This window comes from Leucopleurus acutus, assembly GCF_964270905.1.
Source record: "Leucopleurus acutus genome assembly, chromosome: 19".
In the NCBI taxonomy this organism is placed as follows: Eukaryota; Metazoa; Chordata; class Mammalia; order Artiodactyla; family Delphinidae; genus Leucopleurus; species Leucopleurus acutus.
Window position 1 is genome coordinate 23797365 of NC_139161.1, and position 19422 is coordinate 23816786.

Genomic DNA, 19422 nt, shown 5'->3' on the forward strand with positions numbered 1-19422 from the left:
AAAACATGACCATAGTTGTAAGCATGAAGGCCCAAGTGTTCCCTAAAGAGGCTAAACTTCAGAATCTTTTTTCCTATAATGGGAGCTTGTCAAAAACAAAAGTAAAAGAAGCTACTGGATCTTAGGAGCAAATGTATCAGCATAGCCTTTCAGAGTGATTCACCATGACTGAAAACAAACACAAGAAACAGGTGTGCTTCCCTGAATACACAACCAGAATTTAATATGGAGGCAGTATTGTTATGAAACTAGGTTAAGAATAACCTTATAAAATCTGAAAGTAAATATGACAAGATGGTAAAAAGAAAAATGAATTTCAGATAAATATCAGAATACTGTTATTGTCAGGCTCTGAGTAACTTGAAATCAGTAAGTTACTCAAAATACCACTAAACGGTAAGAATCTTATAAATCATTTTCTGCTAAGGCAAGAATTAGTTTAGCCCCTAAAACAGTTTTAGAATGTAGTTCCACTGTATCTTTCATTTATATTATCCTTCATTAGTGTGATGGATTTTCAGAAAACACTGTGGATGCATCAACATTTCTGAGTCCATAGTACACGATAAAAAGCCACAGGATCCAGCACTGTTCCACAACCTGTGATAAGACAGCTAGATATCAGAGTTCACGGCCTATCTGAAAATTCTCCCTAATTAAGAAAAATTTGTCTCTTTTTTATGATGAAATCTAGTGATAATGAAAAAAACATGCTATTACAGCATAATCTTACATAACAGTCCAACTGTGTTGGAGAAATGTGTGTAATTGAGGAAAAGGGAGGAAAGACAAACACATACTTGTACATATATACATATACACACAAAGATTTATAACAATCAAAACCCCATATCCCCAAGATACTACATACAAATTATCAGTTTCTAAATTTCATCCTGTGTACCTTTCAATCTCAGAAAAAAAGCAAGGTTGCTCATGAGAGAAGAAACTCCCCAGTCTCCTCTATAGCTAACCTTATATTAACGATGTCGGGGTGGAAAGCAATGCCCTCTTCAGAGATACTACCTGTCTTTCACAAAGACTATTCAAGATAAGAAATCTGTGAGGTCTCAGATTCAGAATCCAGCAATGCCAGTGGCACAGAAGTGAGTCAAACACTAGGTGCATTGTGTTAAAAGAAAGGCACCTTTAGTTTTTAGAATTTGGTGCCAGAAACTCCCTAGGGAGATGAACAACATAATTTATTAAAAGGGAAGAAAACGTAATTAATGTATATATAAATGTACAGAGGTGAGGTGAGGGGACATTTGAGACAAGAAAAATACAAAATGATCCAGGGACTTCTTTTACTAGAAGCATTCAGACACCAAGCTTAAGGGTTCCCACAGGTCAAATATGGGACATTTTGAGTATCAAAAAACAGCTATAATTATTGGTAAAACATACACTAAATTAAAATCCACGTGTTTATAATGATACTAAAACCAAGAGAGCAAGAAAAAGAAACAATTCATTTGCTATCATTAAAGGTATACCAACTCCTTACTCAGAAAATTGCTAAAGGGAAAATTAAGAATTTACCTGAACTTTTGGGAAGAAATTATGATTTATTCCTAACTGATGAGGGAAATCTTTACAGAAGATGGAAGGCAAAGGAATGGCAGAATTCGAAAATTACCATTTTGTAATAACCAAAGAAATAACTGATTCAGGCAAGGATCATCATCAGAAGGTGAAAGGTTGCTGGAGAAGTAAAACACTATCACGCCAAAGTGTCATCACTCTACAGATTACTTGCTAATTACAAAGGGGAAAAGAGTCTTTACAGTGGAGAGAGCTGGTATTTATGATCTTGAACAAACAAATTCATCACCATTAACAGTCAGACATTGTGACATGATGTTTCTCTTGCTGTGATGTGATACGAGGTACATAGCATCACCTATGAAGTATTATTACCAAAAATGTTTAACCTGAATCTAACCAAGACTTCACTGCCAGTTTGTAGGAAATACAGAGATAAAGGAACAAATTAAATGAAACTGTGAGGAAACACTCAGAAAATTCCAGAAGTGATATGTTATATAAGACAGATGGCCTGGTCTCTTCAAAAAGGCAGTACTGCATGGCTCCTAAATAAAGGGTTCTAGATTGAGAAAGAGACTAAAGAGGGGACTTCCCTGGCGGTCCAGTGGTTAAGACTTCACCTTACAATGCAGGGGGTGTGGGTTAGATCCCTGGTCGGGGAGCTAAGATCCCACACGTCTCGTGACCAAAAAACCCAGAAGGGGGCTTCCCTAGTGGCGCAGTGGTTAAGGATCCGCCTGCCAATGCAGGGGACACAGGTTTGAGCCCTGGTCCAGGAAGATCCCACATGCCGTAGAGCAACTAAGCCCGTGTGCCACAACTACTGAGCCTGCACTCTAGAGCCCGTGCCCTGCAACAACGGAAGCCACAACAGTGAGAAGCCCACACACCACAACAAAGAGTGCCCCCTGCTTGCCTCAACTAGAGAAAGCCCACGAGCAGCAACAAAGACCCAACACAGCCAAAAATAAAAACAAATTAATAAATAAATTTATAAAAAAAAAACAGAAGCAATATTGTGACAAATTCAATAAAGACTTTAAAAAAAAAAGAGAGACTAGGGCTTCCCTGGTGGCACAATGGTTGAGAGTCCGCCTGCCGATGCAGGGGACACGTGTTCGTGCCCCGGCCCGGGAAGATCCCACATGCCAGCGGAGCGGCTGGGCCTGTGAGCCATGGCCGCTGAGCCTGCGCGTCCGGAGCCTGTGCTCCGCAACGGGAGAGGTCACAACAGTGAGAGGCCCGCATACCGCCAAAAAAAAGAGAGACTAAAGAGACATGTTTGGAGAAAAAAATACCAATAGCTAACAAGCGTTGCATTGGAGACAGTTGGGAAAATCTGAACATGAACTGGATATCAGATGGTATTAGGAAAGTACTGTGAATTGCCTCAGCTGTGACAATGTAAGAACAATTAACTAAAACAATGTCTTTATTTTAAAAAGATGCATCTAAAGTAAAGCATTAAAGTATTAAGGTGTCATGATATCTACAATATAAAGATTTATATATTATATGTAAAGACACATACATAGATAAAGCAAATATAGAAAACATGAAAAATTGTTGAATCTAGGGGATAATTGGTATAAAGGTGATAACGGTACTGTTCTTTCAATTTTTCTGTATGTTTAAAATTTTTCACTTAAGCAGTTGGGGGGGGGGGCTCAAAATGTACTTCCTCCCGGAAGGCCTTCCAAATGACCTCGCCTCTAAATCTTAATAGCTTCTTTACAAAGTCCTCTCAGCATGTAGCACAGTATATTTCTGTTCCTGTTCTGTTTTCTAATTGTTCTCTTATAGTTTGATATATTCAGATTTGGTTTTCCAATAAAACTGTAAGCTCCTTCCAGCACAGCCATCTTTTAATTCTTTTCTATTTTCTCAGAGGTCATAGCGAAGCACAAATTCTGCAATTAGCAGACTTTTTTTTTTTTTTTTTTTTTTTTTGCGGTATGCGGGCCTCTCACTGTTGTGGCCTCTCCCGTTGCGGAGCACAGGCTCCGGACGCGCAGGCTCAGCGGCCATGGCTCACAGGCCCAGCTGCTCCACGGCATGTGGGATCCTCCCGGACCGGGGCACGAACCCGCGTCCCCCGCATCAGGAGGCGGACTCTCAACCACTGCGCCACCAGGGAAGCCCCTAGCAGACTTTTTTAAAGTACCAGTAGCGAACCGCTTTTCAAGGCAGAAACAGAGACACAGATGTAGAGAATAAACGTCTGGACACCAAGTGGGGGGATGGTGGGACGAACTGGGAGATCAGGATTGACATATATACGCTAATATGTATAAAATAGATAACTAATGAGAACCTGCTGTATAGCACAGGGAACTCCACTTCGCTGCACAGTAGAAACTAACACAACATTGTAAAACAACTATCCCATTAAAAAAAAAGTAAATAAAATAAAAATCAAAAAAAAATAAAAGTACCAGTAGCAGTATTCTGTGCAGGCACTCAGAAAAGCACCTTAACTAACTGGGTTAGTTTTTCAACTCCTCAACAGAATGGCAGTTCGCTCGTATAAACAATTTTGAGTCACTGCTATCAAAAAGAGATCATCAAACATCACTTATGGGCTTACAGAATTTCACATAGAGAAACTAGCAGCAAGAGTTAAAGGGAGAAATTAGAATATAGGTTCTACATGTCTTCCTAGCGTTGTTAATGGATTTCCCGTGTTACCCAGGCATACAACTTTATTCTCATTATTCTTCAGTCCAACAATGTCTATCACCACCACCCCCATCTGCAAAACAGTGACAGTATTTATCCACAACTCCTGGGTGTAATGAATCTTAACAAGCTACATAATGAACTTTAAAAACTTAGACAAAAGAGTGCACACTTTTTTTTTTTCTCTTTTTGGCAGCGCCGCGCGGCATGTAGGATCTTAGTTCCCTGACCAGGGATCAAACCCATACCCCCTGCAGTGGAAGCATGGATTCTCAGCCACTGGGCCACCAGCGAAGTCCCCTACACAAAGATTTTTAAAATCTGATAATACAGTGTTGGTGAGAAAAGAGGCAGACTCATACACTGCTGGCAGGAATATAAATACAACCTCCATGGAAAGCAATTTAGCGATATCTAACAACATTAACAACGCATATATCCTTCCACTAGGAATTTATCCAACAGACACCCATGTACATAAAAAGTACATACAAGGAGTTAATTGTAGCACTGAAAACAACCTAAGTATCCAATAAGAGCTGGCTGAATGACGGTACATCTATACAGTGGAGTATCTGCCATCTTTCAAAATGGGAGAGGTACTCTATGTACTACATGAAATGACAGCCAAGATATACTAAGTAAAAAAAGCAAAGTGCAGAATAGTGGGTACAGTATCTTATTTGTATAAACAACAAATAAAAACAAAATACCAACGAATACATAGTTGTATATGCTTATAAAAGCATTACCTCTCGAAAGGTAAACAAAATACAGGTAACAATAATTTCCTTTGAGGGAGGTAACTAGAACGATGAAAGGAGGACAGGAGAAGAAAGATTCTTCCCTCTCTCTGTGTAGCGTTTGAGTTTTATTTCATATGTATGTACATGTGTTACCCATTTAAAGAGTTATTTTTTTAAACATGGCTCTGCACCAGTCGAATTATGTAATTAATATTATCTTAACCTAAAAGCATTTCATGTCTTCATACCATGAAAATTTTACATGAGACTTCAGTGAATTCAATCAGATAAAAACAAAGCATCCTACAGGACAGAAGCCTACTGAGAAGAGAAATGGACATTTATTACCTCCAGAGCTTTACTACAAGATTTTACCAGACTACCTGATGGAAGTCTGGACATAGGCAACATTAAACATCTCCAAGCACCAAACTAACCACTATGAAGAGCTCTAAAAGGAGAAGTCCCAAAGTACCAAATGGACACCAGCCACCCCCAGCCTAAGTGTGAAGCTGTCACAATAACTTACACTCCTCAGTCTTCACACAAGGAAAAAAAAGATGAGTCTCCAGCTCTTTCACAGGACACAAGAAAATATATGCCCCCCCAAATTCCTGCGCTTCCTCTGTGTCCTCTCTCGGCTCCAGCTGTAACCATGGCAACAGAAAACAGCACAAAAGACAGCTGAACCATGAGAAGGCCAGAGTTAAATGGAGAAATGAAAAAAATATATATATACTTTAAGGCCCAAGAACATAAGGTCCTAGAGTTAAGAATGGCAGCAAAAAAAAAAAAAAAAAAACAAAACAAGCCTTGAGAGGCGAATACCAAAGAAAGAACACAAAGGAAAGAGAAGAGAAAATAAGGCTCACTAATATGTCCCATTCCTAAGTTATCCAGATAGGAGACAAGGTTGGCAAAGACAACTGAAAAACACAGAAAATGTGCACACACACCCCCCCAACAATTTAGTTATTCATTTCAATGCTATTCAGCAAACCTTTTGCTTGTAACAGTTTATTAACTCCTCACTCTGTTCTGATGGCAGAGGTAAGAAGCAGCAAGTATCCAAAGCAGTGGCAACACAGGAAGGAGTAAATTAAGGGACCACGTGTAATCTGCCAACTGAAAACCCTGGTTCTAGATCACTGAAATATTACTGTACCTTAAAGTTAATTTTTAAAAATTTGCTCTTTGTTATTTGCAAATGTGAAAGAAACACCACTCTTGTTACTTAAAATTAAAACGTCCACTGGGTAATTTATTGTCCACCAGTAGTTTCAGATTGCTTTTGTTTTCATGTGCTGTTCAGAGCATCAATAATGTACAGCTAAAACGAAAGCACTAAGGAAGATCTTTTACCAAAAAAGAGGCAAATAGGTCACACAAAGTAGGAGGGCTGGAGATGAGAGAACCCTGACGTCTTGATTTACAATTACTATTCTAAGCCCTATACCCTTCGCTCTTTATCTAGTTCTGTGAGAATAATAAATAACTTTACTAAACGAAAACTCCCCTTACTTTCGTTTTTATGACCCTAGTCCTCCTTAGAAAGGCTACCAAAATCCCCTGCCAGAATAACTGAATGGGTTGGGGCACCTACTCCTAAATTTAGGGGAAGTTTGCATTAAAGATACAACATGACGATGGGAGTATCCGAGGAAAGAAAAATAATGCTAGAACTAGAAGCTGCAGTGACAGTTTCAAAAGGGTCAGCGTGGGGCATGTTGGCTCTGGGAGGCGTTTGTAGCCTGGGAGTCTCTAGGACAACACAAGATGCGAACGGTGCTTTGCCATAAACTCCCTTAAATAATTTAAATTCTCCCTTTTGGATAAAAGCAACAGGCTCACTATCTGGCACCAAGTCTAGCCCACTGCCCGGGAAGAAGGCAGGCGCGTGGTCAAGGGTCCCTTTATCCCGCAGGTCCCTGCAACACAGCGATGCGCATGCGCCCCGAGGGCAGCGAACAAGCACCCCTGGCGCGTTCACACTCGCGCATGCGCAGTCACCCATCTCGCCGCAGGCGACAGCTCACTATTTGGCAAGGGGGATGGGGCTGGGAAAATTATGGGGGGGGCCGAAGGCGGGGGCGCGTTTACGGTTGATTAGGCTCTGGCATTCGCGGGCCACGTAACCCGGCATGTGGGAAACGGGGCAGAGAAGAGTTATGTGAGGCGGGGGGGGGGGGCGGGAGTGTGTGTGGGGGGTCAGTCACCCCTTAAGGGAGACGCCCCGCCCCCACTCCGACAGGACAACCCTCTTCCTCGACTCTCCTCCCCCCACTCACCTGAGAGCGGCGGCGACAGCTGCTGGTCCCCGTCCCCCTGCACTCGCCTCATACTGTCCGCAACATCCGGGACCTGCGGAACCGCCGATACACAAATACACACACACTCGGAGCGCGCACACTCACACATACACACACACACCGAAACACACCAGCCGGGGCGTCATGGCGTCAGCACGTCGACGCAGCGAGCGCGTACCCGCCAGGCCCCACCCCGCACGGCCTCCGCCCCCTCTACTCCCCTCCCCTCCCCTCTCTGGGTTCTCATGCCTCTCCTCCCTCTGCTTCAAGACTCCGCCTACCTTCCCTAGTGCGCATGCGTCCCGGTTCTCACCAGGCCCCGAGGATTTGAGGGGAAGGAGGGGCCTGAGAAGAAAGAGGCGGGAACTCGGAGGGGGTCGCGTGTAGGGCGCGGCAGGCTTCGCGGAGGTGCGAGGACGAAATAGAGGCACACCAAGAGTGGGAGTGGGGTGGCCGTAACAATAAAGGCATTTAACAACAGCAACTTATACTTACAAGCAGGGTGTGGTTTACTAACGACTTTGCCTCATTTTTTTCTAACCAACTGTCAGTAAAATATTTTTTAGACTTTATGATGATGTTAGAGACTCTTTTAAGTAACATAAAACTGAGCATTTGGAAACAGAAAGGAGAAGGACCGTTCTTTTGAGGGAAGGCAGGCATATAGGTGGCTTAACTGAAAGGAAGCTGATTCAGTGACAATTTATTGTCTTGGACACCTGGGTCCCCAGCTGGTCTCACATCCTAGCTCCCCAAGGGCTATGGTTGATTCCTGAGTTGAGTAAAAGAAAAAAGTCTCAGGGGTTTCCCTGGTGGTCCAGTGGTTAAGACTCCACGCTTCCACTGCAAGGGGCATGGGTTCAATCCCTGGTCGGGGAACTAAGATCCCGCATGCAGTGCAGTGCCGGCAAAAAAACCCAGGAAGTCTCAGAGCATCTTGGCCCTGGGAGAAAAAAGTCATCTCCACGTTATTATGTTAGAGTCATAATGTCAGTGATGGGATATTTGTTATTGTTACAATTCTTTCCTTTAGCTTCAACTTTAAAAAAATTATTCTTACTGAATCAAGCCAAATAATCTGGAACAGGCATTGTCTCTTTTCCATACTGAGATTATACCATTACGTAGACACGCACACAAGTGCACGAGAAGGCATCGTATCCAAAGGAGCAACCAGATGAATCTATGGGTCGTGGGGTGACAAAGTGTGGGCCCTGCCTTGGGGATAGCTACCGGAAGCTCTGCTTCTGTGGGACTGTCTCCTGCCACATGCATCCTGGCTCTGGGTGGCTGGTGAGTCTGTTCAGCAGGGAAAGCTGGGAGCCCATGAGCAAAGCCACAGGGGAGGCTGTGACAGTGCCAGGCTGCCTTCCACTTTCAAATATGCAAGCACACCCTACAATCCCACAGCTTAAAATGTCCTAGGAATGACAGACAAAACACTCTAAACTCCTTAAGCTTGCTCAACCCATATTTCAGCCAAAATGATCAAGAAATGGAGACCCTAAATTCAACAGTGATGTGGTTACGGGGCCTGCCCCACTGAAAACAAAAAGCACTTTCGTCACCTATTAGGCTGGTGCCTGAAACTTTCCAATTAGATTTCACTCATCAGCAGCAGCAAATATTTCATTCTGTTAGCTGAAGCCAGCGAGGTTTTTGGTCCTTGGGAAGAATCAGAGTGCCCCCCAGGCAACCCAGTAACCAGTTACAAGTAACTGATTCCTGGTGTCACTGAAACTGTTCAGTTCCTGTTCTTTTGACTTCAGATCTCACAGGATGGCAGGGAAGAAAGAAAAGGGGTACTGCTTGGAGGGAGGAGCATGGAGGTGGGAAGGGGTGCAGAAGGAGGAAACTGGAGGCACGGACAACATACTTTAGCTACCTTACAACTGGGGCTAATCATTACAGTTTAGTCAGATGGTGCCTGGGACCTGGGAAGTGACCCCTCAGAGCTGGTGAGTCTGCGCGAGCAGCTTGTCCAGGCTGGCCCTGAATCTCCAGAGAGCTAGAAGGACATAAGAGTCCTATCTCCATCTGTAGCCTGGTGTGACGAGGCTCCCATTCTACTGTGGGGACCATACCGCCCACCTGAGATGTGATCCCACCAGCCTCTGTACAAAGGACTTTGATTTGGTGTGGATCTGATTAAATGACTGTAGATGTCCTTGGAAGCACTGTGTGGAAGAATTTTAAACAGCTTCTCCTTTTTAATATGCACTTCCTCTTCAGTTTTAATTATTTTGTTCCTACATTTTCCCTTTCAATTTACTAAAATCTAGAAATGTAATTAGAGCAGAAGCTGGGCTCAGAGAAAGCTGCCAGGATTTCTACAGCATGATTAAATACACTAGGCATCCCTTTAGTGTGGGGCTGAAAAATAGGATTCTCATTATTATCTTTCCTTATCCAGGAAAGAATCAGTACCACGTACAGATACGGATTTATTGAAAACGCAGCACTAATTAAAAACTCACTCAGCCTCTTGATGAGGTTTGGGAGGGGAGGAAGTGCAGTTATTTCATTATTTCCTCCATTTACTGTTTCATTGTTGTAACCACAACAAGCAAGGAGCCCCCTCTTCTCTCCCCTCACGAGGGACTTAATGAGGCTTTTATCTGTGCAACAACAATCAACCTTACAATGGTACCAATTCAATTCACTGCTCTTTGTGATGGTAGGAAACACACAGAACTTGTTTTCTTAATCCAAAACACAAATGACAAAGTGTTCTTTGGCCATCACGAGCCAGGTCTGGGCAAGGAATCTGTCCCAAAGACCCCTAGACGTCTGGTATTTATTCTGCCAATGAGGATCTTCAGCTCCATTTTACAGTCCAATAAGCAAAGGTATGGTTTCCCTTGAAGGTGTAGGGGAGGTAGAGGCAGGCAGGAATGAATAGAAGATGAGTGCCTGGATAGGAGGTGGAAATTCAGGAAGGAAGATCCTTAGTAGGGGCATGGTCCTGTCTAAAGTGACAGATGACACCCCCTGGGATACAGATGTAAGACCACACTCAAGGAAGCATACCAACAAGAACACACTGATGAGGTTGTGCTAGGGCTGTGATGGGGTTTAGTAGAAAATTGGCAGCGATGAAACATTTATTGATTGATTAAATTTCATAGTGAAGCAGCTGTGGCTTAATGAATGAGCTCCAGCCACCTCGGAGACTCAAGTTCAAACCCAGCACTATCGCTTTCTATATATAAACTTGGACGAGGTTCTCTGAGCCTGTTTTTCCATATGAACAATGGAGAAAATAATGCTCACCATATCATAATGTTGTGAGGGTTAACTGAAATAATATATGAACATAGCACAGTCCCTCTACACAGAATAGAATAGACCCCACTTATTTACGGATGTATTACTGAATGTGGATTTGGGGGTAAGTGTTCACATGCCTGCTGGTCTTCAAGCCTCACTCTAATCGGTGTGCCATCCTTGCTCCTTTCCTTTATGCCGTTCTTTAGAATTCTTCAGGAAGCATGGAATCAAAGAGAGCAGCACGGGCTTCTCGGCCAGAACACTGACACTTGCTAGCCAGGGTCCCTGAACAAGCTCCTTGACCTCAGGGTCTGTTTCCTCACAGATCAGTCAGGTTTCTGGTTGTAAGAACTGCCCCAACGCTGGCTATATCAGCCCCAACTGGAATTTACTGAAGAAATATCTCTGGCTCCCAGAATTGTCAGGAGCTGAAGAATCAGTCTTGGAAATTCGGCAGAAACCAAGGGCTAGTGGAGGAAGAACGACAACCTTCTTTAGTAGGACCTTCTGGCCAGGAGGTCCAACCGCTGGGCACTGCCACAAAGTGCCCCCAGCAGACACATGGCTCCGGCTGCTGCCATTGCAAAAGGACGTTTAACCTTTCTTCCATCTGTGTGCCTCAGGCTGCAAACCCAAAGCCCAGGCAGCAGCACCCTGTTGACTAATCCTAGACCACATCCTGGGCCCTGACCACCATGGAGGAGGGGGGAGGGGCGGTGAGGAGGGAAACGAAGAAAGGTCTCGCTTGCCACGGTGTCCACGGTGTAACGTTCAGCACTCCTTCTCACTGACGCTGTCCGCAGCAGGGTACTCATCCCAAACAGGAAGGGGTTCAGATGCTGGACCACCAACCCTCCCACCTCATCCTTGAAACAGGGCATTCATCATAGGGTAGTAAGCAGCGTCATATGACATGTTTGTTCAAAAGTGCTTGGCATATAAAAGACATTCTGTTACTCTACTTCCCTCTTTTATAAAAGGCTTGGAATGGTGTGCTTATCTGACGATTTGATCAATGTGCTTATAGATATTGAAGTTCTGAGTTTTTCAGATGGTTGGGAAAGATCATGTCTGAAGAGTGGAGAATCAAGCCAACGAGAAGCAGTGGGAAAGAGAAGAGAGGAAATGGCAAGTCTGAGTCCACCTTGTCTTTGATTTTTGTCCTGGACTGGCCACGCAGCTCCATCTCCATCTTGTTCATCTTTAAAATGGTTCTAAGAATTACCTAAAATCACTGTTTCAAACTAAGTTTTAGACGGTCAATATTTGCTTTCAAGAGAGAATATATTACCAAAAAAAGGATTACATTCACTGTTACGAATTATGTTCAGTGGTTTCTTGGCCCTATTCTGAATGGGCTTGATCCACTACCTGTTGGTATTTGCCCTAAAATAACATTTACCTAAATGTAGATAAGTTGTTTAGGAAAAACATTTTTTTTTCTCTGCCTCCACTCAAATAGAAATTACTTCCGATTTTACAATTTTAGATTATCCTTGCCATGGCTCTACTTTATCAAGGTGAATTGATTTCAACTGAAAGTTTATTCTACATTAGAATCTTATTTTTAAAAGGGAATTTAATCTAAAATTCTATCATGGAAGGTCTGTGCCCAAATGAACAGTCAAGTAGCACTTACTGAGTGCTCCCCAGGTACAGAGCTCTACGGAGGTAACGACAGGAGAAATCAAAAGAAATAGAAATAGTGTCTCTATTCACAAAGTTTTCAGTTTAGAATTTAAAAATTGCAAAACCGGAAGGGACCATACTGATTCTCCAGCCCGGTGGTTTTTGAACAATGTTTGCCTCTCAAGCTCTGGGCTTCTGAAGATTTGCCTCAGGGGTTCCAAGGAAGGGGGAGCAGCAAAGGGGGCTTGGGCAGTCCAAGCCAAGCCAGTCTGGTTCTCTATCCACTCATTCAGGCCAGAAATTGGGCACCATCCTTGAGTCCTCTTCTCCCCTAATACCTTACCTCTAATCCATCAGGAATTCCCATAAATTCTAGTTTCAAAGTATCCCTTGAATCCATCCACTTCTCTCCATCTCCCCAGTCCCATTCAAGTTCTAGCCAACATCCTCCTTGGCCTGAACCACAGCGAGAGGGTCCTAACTGGTCTTCCTAATTCTTTGCTGTCCCTCAGTCTATTCTTCACTCAGCAACCAGGGCGATCTAATTAAAACTTAAGTCAGATCATGCTTCACCCCTGCTTAAAAACTTTGAATAGCTTCCCATTGTACCAAGAATAAAACCCAAACTTTGTACCACTGCTTTTAAGAGTCTCACGTTCAACTATGTCCCCCGTTGCTCTTTTCTTCCCCATCTTCATTTCATCTTCTTCTGGCCATCTATCAATTCCTAGAGCCCATCAGCCTCTTTCCTCCATGAGCATTTGTGGTTACTATTCCCCCTACCTTGAACAATTTTCCCCTAAACTCTTCACATTGGCTGGTTCTGCCTCTTCTTTCAGGTCTCAGTTTAATTTTTACAGCCCCAGAGAACCTTCTCTGACCACTTGCCTTATCTAAAATAAGGACCTTCTTGGTATCTTGGTACTCTGTGCACTTCCTTTACAACACTAACAATAATTTGTAATTGTCTTGTGTATTTACTTGTTTATTATCAATCTCTCCTAATCAATTGTTGGCTCCAGCCTGTTTGTTTCTTTTGCTCTCCATAATGTCCCAGCATTCAGCACGGTGCTGGCACATGGACAGAAGGTGCTTAGTACATACTGAATGAATGAATGTACCACAGACTTGTCTGGAATGTCAAAGAAGGTTGGAAGCATGAAAGGAAGGTTAGTAGGCAGAGAGCGTGGAGAAGGGGAACGAGGAAGGAAAGCAGGCCAGGCAGATAAAGATCCTAAGGCCAGAGAGAACATGGAGTTTTTGAGAAACTCAAGGAAAATTAGTGTGGCTGGAGTACACAGAGTAAGTGGGAGGGCTGCGGGGAGTGGGTCAGGAGGGTTAGGAATAGCCAGCCAGCGTGTCTCCCCTATGAACCAAACCGCAGGACTGAGAACAGGGGAGGAGTGAATTCCCCAAAGGAAATTCAGGGCCCTCTTGGCAGAAGGAGGAAATGAATGCAGGGGGCCAACAGCAGACGACCATTACTCCTGGTTTTTCCTTCTATCTCTCTGGCTACTCCTTCTCAGTCTCCTTGACAGGCTCTTCCTCTGAATATCAGTTTTCCTTGGATTGTGTGCAGTTCCTCTCCTCTTCACAATGTCCTCTCTTGCCTTGAGATGGCTCCTTTATTCTCACCGCTCCACTGCCATCCATCTGCTAAAGAATATTCCAAATCTATCTCGAGCCAGGTCTTTCTCTTGAGCTCCACTTACATATCCAACTATCAACATGATATCTTCAGTTGGATGGTCCATAGGCACCTGAGATTCAGCAGATGTAAAACCTGATTCTCCTCCGGTGCTCTCTTGCCTCACCAATAGCTCAAGCCTGGGAACAGGAAAGTGTCCTTGACTCCTCAATCCCACTTCTAATTCAACACCAAGTTCTGACAGTTCCATGCTTTAGTTATCTCCCAGTTCTGCCTACTTCCTTCTGTCTCCACTGACACCTCCCCAGTCCTTTCTGGGATTGCAGCAGCCTCCTCCCTGGGCTCCCAACCTCTGGTCTTCACCCTTCCAGTTCATGACTGCTCTGCAGCCCGAGTGAGATTTCTAAAAAGTCAATCTGATTGAGTCACTTATTTGCATTCCACCCTTCACTGCCCTCAATATAAAAACCATACTCCTTAATAGAGGTGAAAGGCTCTTTACCAGTGACCTATGCCTTAGTCTCCAGGTGGTCTCTTATGCTTCCCACCGCACCTAGCAGTAAGGTTTCCTGTCACACAGAGAACTACTTTCAATTCCCTGAGTAAACCAGGTTCTCTCTTTTTGCACATACTGTTCTCTCTTCCCAGAACAGTCTTCTCCACAGATTTCCCTGCCCCTACCTTCACCTTCCCCTGGTTAATTCTCTGCTGATTCTCCAGCTTCAATTCATCCGTCTGTTCCTCCAGGAAGCTGTGCATGTCCCCTAGCCCTGAGCTAGGTCTTCCCATATTTCTCCTCTCACTGCAACCCCTGTAACGTGGTTGCCTGATTCCCTCTCTGTCCCTCACTAGATGGCAAGCTCTTTGGGGGTAGGGATTTCCCCCTTTTTTTTTTTTTTTCTCTCTCTATTATGTTTTCAGCACAGGGAAGCATTCCTAGCATGTAATAGGTATTCAGATAAATGCTTGTGTGATGAATAAATGAATTAACTAGTGAAAGAAACATTCCTTTCAGGAACTTGGATCCTGTCGTTTCAGGCACAGAAGCCTCCAGGAGCTTCCTCTTCCTGCATCCTCTGTTTGGTCACAGGCTGGTCGGCAGCCTGTGAGAACCCTGAACAATCTGCTTGAGAGGCTCCTTGACTCACTGCATCCACTGGGAGCCCAGTCTTCCCTTAAAAGGCCACCTTATCGGAAAGTACCAGTGATGGCATTTATGAGCTCTATTTTTATCTGTGTTGGAAAAGTCTCAAAGTTAATTCCCAAGCCAACGACATTAAACTCAGGAACGTGGATGAGCAAGAAAGCATCTACGTGATGCCTTTGAGTCACAGCTCTGTTTCCCGTGGCAAGACTTCCAGTCCTCCCGGTCACTGGGCCCTTGTTTTTCAGGACCGGCTGACTCTAAAAAGCTTTGATCCCCCATTCGTTAGAACTAGATCCTGCAGCCCTTAGTGGTCTAGGAAATGGTGTCCTCTTCCTTAAGCTTTGCTTAACTCTGCTGGGGCCTTCAGAGAAGAACACAGAATAGATTGCCAGACACCTCCCAGTTTATTCAAACCAGCTTTCTACCCCCATTCCCAAATGGGAATGAATCGTGGGTGATAGCATTGCTAGCAGCAGGAAGGAAGGAGGCACGTGGCCAGAGGAGAGGGCTCCCGATGAGCTTGGCCAGAGAGATAATTGGACAGAAGCTACAGAAATGAGAAGAGTAACCCAGCAGAGCTGGCAAGCAAGTCAAGGGCCTGTGCCAGGGAAAGGATTCGCTGTCAGAACTGGGGGAGATTGAGAGAGAGAGAGAAGGGAGGAGTATGGAGAGAGGAAAATGGCATGAAGGACTGAAGGAGGAAGGCTGCAGGAGGGAAACAGGGAGCAGCAGAGATGGGAGGAACCATAGGTAATTTGTAAAGTGGAGAGGAGGGAGGGGGCACACATTTCCCTTTAATCCAAGTGGGGTCCTTTGGGGAAAGGGGATGTTGGAGAGTCAGGTGGAGGCCCCGGAGAGAAGGTCAGTCACACCCCCCCACGGCAGACTCGAAATGAGACAAGGAATGTTCTCACTCCCAGATTCAAGGTACTAAATTGGCCATGATCCCTGCCTCTGGAAATTTAGGAAAGATAGTTTTTTGACAAAGGATGCTGGAACTCAGAGGACTCGAGCCACTATTTGAGTCTCCTCCCCTTTCCCTTAGCAAAAGCCTAAACAATTCAGGATCCATGCCCCACTGTCTTGCACCCCGATCTCCCCTTCCCAGCAGCACCCACACAGCCCAGGATCACAGCCCCCTGTGCGTCTCTGCCCCTGCTGGCTACTCTGGGCCAGGGACCAGCCTGAGAGCTTGGAGTCTGGGCTGAGTCAGCACTGCCTGTGGGAGAGATTGCTTCCTGGAAAGTCTTGCTTCAAAACTTCTGGCTGGCCAAGCGCCGGTAGCGAGCAAGAGGCACACTGGAGGCTGGACGATGCATCTTTGGCTTTCAAGATACCTCTCACCAGAGAGAGAATCATGGGACAGAAATTTCCATAATCCCGCTTAAAGAGTGACTCCAATGTACTTCAGGCTGCCCCTCCACCCTCCACCCTCTCCGCTTCGGAAAATCACATTTCTCAGGTCTCACAAGAGATTTCAGGGCCAAGGTGGAAGTTCTGATTCCTGATTGATCTGGTTACTTCTCCTGTAAATCAGACAAAATATATGTTCTGAGCCTCAAATATCTATTTTCTGAAGATATGTCCTTATTCATTGGGGCAGCAAGAATGCTCCCTTGTGTGGGCACAAGGCAGAACCCTCTCTTGACAAAAAGGACAGCATACCGTTAGCAGGTCAGCAGACTGCTCCAGGGGCCAAGCCCCCGCTCTGTCTCTGCGGGCTGCGATGCGGAGTCTAAGCCATCCCCACCCTTCTCTTCAACTTGGGAGTTTTGATCCCCCCAATGCAGGGTGAAGGGTCATTTTGATGGTCTCACTTTGGACAAGTGAGAAGAGGGAGCATTTTACTTTGACCCCCACGACTGCTTGCTATGCAGCGGGCACTCTAGCGGGTAGGCAGTGAGTGGGTGGCAGCAGCTGCCAGACACCTTCCCCTGAGGATGTATCAGTTGGTGCCAGAAGCCTCTATAAGCTCTTTCTGATCTCCGTGCCAGCGACTACGGGTCCTGGAAGGAAGCCAGGCGTCCACCGTGAGCCCTGCATTCTTCTCCACCCCCTCATCCGCCGAGAATGAGGTGGGATGGCTTGGGAGCTCACTGAGAAAGGAGCCGATGGTTCTTAGACACATTTTCCAGCTGTCACACCTGCTAACGTGGGAACTCACACTCATGAACACGTGCACACTCAGCAATAAATTGTTTCAGGCTTTCTTGTTCCATCCGTCCCATGCCCAAAGCAGTGGGAATAAGAACTTCCATCAACAAACTGTGGTTCCCAGTTTGCCTCCTTCTCCCTCCCTTCTTTCCACCCTTCCACAAACACTTATTGATGTCTGACTGGCACCTACCCTGTGCCAGTCACTGTTAGGGGCTAAAGACACACGGACACAGTCTTGGGGGAGAAAATATATGTAAGTACTAATCAGACACAAGGCAGTGATACAGTGTTGCAATATGAGAGGTGGCAAACCGGTGGCCATGGGCCAAATCTGACTTGTAGACACGTTTAGTTTAGCTGGCAAGGAATTTAAAAAATTGTCAGAGTTCACATAAAAATCAATATTTCCATCTGTTTTTGAAATAACACATCTGGCAGTAATCTGGAGGAGGTAAAACACCACTGTCCCCTTTAGCTGGGATGCGCTCTCAGTGTCATAGGTCACACACCCACCCCCCACCTCACCCACTTCCCTGTTGAGTTAAACTGGTTCGTTTCGTTCATCCACGCTCACTACCACCATCGTGCACGTGTTAGCATTTGGGACCCTTAGAATGAAAAGCCATCAGAAGACCCAAAGGAGGGAACCATCAGCTCTGCTCAAGGGAGTCAGATCAGTTATCCCTTGAACTAAGTCCCAGGACTTTGTTGATTTGATGACTTGTATACTGTTTCTCCCCTGCCCCCATCGTCAGATGCATAAGGGAAAGGCTCCAGTCGGTTCCCTCCTCCAAGCATCTCCAGCCCACAGCAGAGTGCCTGGTACAGGGATGATCTCAATGCACACTTGTGAAATGTGTTGAATGAATGGAGCCGCTAGAAGCATCAGGTGGAAGAGGGAATTCCAAGCAGAGGGAACTGTGGGTGCAAAGGCGTGACAGTGAATAGTGTAGTGGGAAGCTGCAAATAGTTGGTGGTGAATGGGGTGGGGGTGGGGTGCCCGAAGTATGAGGAGGGTGGGATGAGGTAGGGTGGAAACAGCAGGAGTTGAAGCCGGGAAAAGACTCCCGTGGGACCCGGAAGGGCTTTTTAGAGTGTATTAGGAAGGTAAGCACGGAATCTTGGAAGTGATTTAAGGAGTGAAGTGACAGGATCAGAGTCTGGTTTCACACGGATGACTCTGGCAGGGTGGTGGGGTGGGGAGAAATGGGAAGCTACAGAGGGAAGACGGAAGCAGCAAATAGAAACTTCAACTCAATATTCCCCTTTCTGAGGCCCTTGAAATGCCACTGGGGATCTATTTTAAGAAAATGGTGCCCCCTGCTGACTTGGTCTGGGCTTGCATCTCCCCCTGGCCAAGAGGGAAATGACAAAATGTTTTGGCCCCGAACAAAAGTATCTGGAAGCCCTGGGCACGGAATTGCAAGTGGTGATGCATCTGAGAGTGCCTTCCTTTCCTAGATGAAGAGGGGCCCATGAGAACGGGTGACAATGACTAATGCCACAAACTGTTGCCAGATAAATACAGAACACCAGCTAAATCTGAATTTCAGATAAACAAGACACAATTGTTTGGTATAAATATGTCTCAAATATTGCATGGGACATACTTATACTCAACAAGTATGTGCTGTTTATCTGAAACTCAAATTTAGCTGGGCATCTTGTATTTTTATTTGCTAAACCTGACAACCTTAGATAAAGTGTGTTGGAGGGGCCAGGAGAAAACCAGAAATGAAATCGGATGCGTTACCCTCCTTGGGTTTCTCTGCAAACTCAATCTCACCCCTCCATCTAAACAGAGCCGGAGATGATACTTTCTCATACTTTATAGTGTTGCCCAGTTATACAATCACTCTATTTGGGAAATCAGTTTTCATTAAATGAGCCCATGATTACAGTGGACACCTAAGAGAATCTAAAGAGAGCTGTGGACCCTTTTTACAGCAAAACTAACCTACTAGCTTGACATATGTGTGAACACCTGTGTTACACACACATTTGTACATTAAAATTTCAGGGAGTTCTCAGCCTTCGTGTAAGAGTGACGTTCCCTCTAGGGCTATGGTCTGAATGTGGCAGTTCCAGGGTCCTGAGTAGGAGGAAATGGTGTCTAGTCAGCCCCTAAGCTAAAACATGGTGCTTCTGCTAGTTCTGGCCACCCACACACCATGACAAAACACAGAAGTGGGCAGGAAGAAATATCCTGTCCCCCCCCCACCTTGGAGAATGCCTTGAACCTCTTCCCTCTTCCACCTCTCCCAGAAGTAACAAGGAGTCGGGCCTATT

General features: G+C 45.0%; 1 protein-coding gene across 1 annotated transcript in view; it reads right to left on the minus strand.

Annotated features, from left to right (window-relative positions):
- Window positions 1-7415, minus strand: part of SPOP (speckle type BTB/POZ protein) — a 66495-nt gene extending 59080 nt beyond the window's left edge. Inside the window, exon 1 of the mRNA XM_082861051.1 lies at window positions 7262-7415. The gene's annotated coding sequence lies outside the window, so the exon portion shown is untranslated. The remainder of the gene's footprint in view (window positions 1-7261) is intronic.
- Between the last annotated feature and the right edge of the window lie 12007 nt (window positions 7416-19422).